Source organism: Merops nubicus, unplaced genomic scaffold (genome assembly GCF_000691845.1).
Source record: "Merops nubicus isolate BGI_N331 unplaced genomic scaffold, ASM69184v1 scaffold17960, whole genome shotgun sequence".
Classification (NCBI taxonomy): domain Eukaryota; kingdom Metazoa; phylum Chordata; class Aves; order Coraciiformes; family Meropidae; genus Merops; species Merops nubicus.
Genome location: NW_008585010.1, coordinates 31,611 through 32,881, shown reverse-complemented (window position 1 = coordinate 32,881; position 1,271 = coordinate 31,611).

The following is a 1,271-nucleotide window of genomic DNA, read 5'->3' as shown; positions in this document are numbered from 1 at the left end:
GGAGGTAACGTGGAACAGAAAGGGAAGCTAACACACACTAGGCCTACAAAAATGTTGGAAAAAGAAATTAAGGAGGAATAACAGAGTACCAGGTGAAACATGCAGGAGGAATTGCTGAAGCTGCTCAAGTGCTGGCCCACGATCCTAGGCAGGATCTGGGATCTGAGGTCTGGGTACCCCTCCTGTATGCTGCCTCAGAGAAAGAAGCAACAGGCAAAATTTATTTTTCACCTTCCTAGAGAACAACATTATCTACCCCTTTTTTTCTGACTTGTGCAATGGGAACCACATAGGCCTATGTAGGTGAGAGGGACTAAAACAACAGCATGGCTTAGCAAGACAGTCACAAGTGCCATGGGCATATGCTAAAAAACAATGTCTGCTAACAAACCTCTCAAGACCAAATTCCCAACACTCTCACCTTTACTACCTGCTTGGAAATGAGGTGCTGTTTTCAATTACCGCTCGTTTTAGAGGAGAAGTATCTTCTACAGCTAAGGGCAATTTTTGCCCTATGCACTGCAGCCTCTCATTACAAGTTCCATGGTAAAAGTTGGTAATGCTCACCAACGGAGCCAGGCACTGCAGCACTGCAGGGTCCGTACACAGCCCTATCCTACCAGCAGCCAGCTACTTAAAGAGATTTACAGAGCAAGCCATCCCACATGCACACAACTTTAAACCACCCTCTCAGTCCAGCAGCTTGCACACCAAAAGAAGCAGTTTGGAAGGGCAAGGCCAATGAAATAAACTGGTTCCTGAGATTATTTCGCTTATTAAAAAAACATAATTAAGACAGCACGTTTCAGGTGCTAGAGATGCAAAATACTAGGAGTCTGACCTTCCTGCAGTGGCACACAGGAGAATTGATCAGGAACAAAGCCAGCAAGACTAGTTTTGTAGTTCATCCTGACCTATACCTAATAAGAAATAAGCCAGTGATTTATTTCTATGCTCATAATTTGCTACACCAGAAAGAGAAAAGGGCATGTTAGTACCAAAAGTATTTTAAGTGTTTCTGACTTAAAAATCACTGTTGTTGCAGATAACCCACTAGTGACCATCTTACTCATGGAACTGTTAGAGAGATATTGATGAAGCTTACAGTAATGCCAGATAAAGCAATAAAAAGCCTCCCTGACATCTGCAAATTTTGAGAGTCCAGAGGGACTGCCTCTCTTTATGTCATTCTATCTTATTTCTGCTTTAAGTTAATTTCTTCTTACTGTTAACATCTCACACCATATCACCTGAAAAATAAGAGCTGGAAA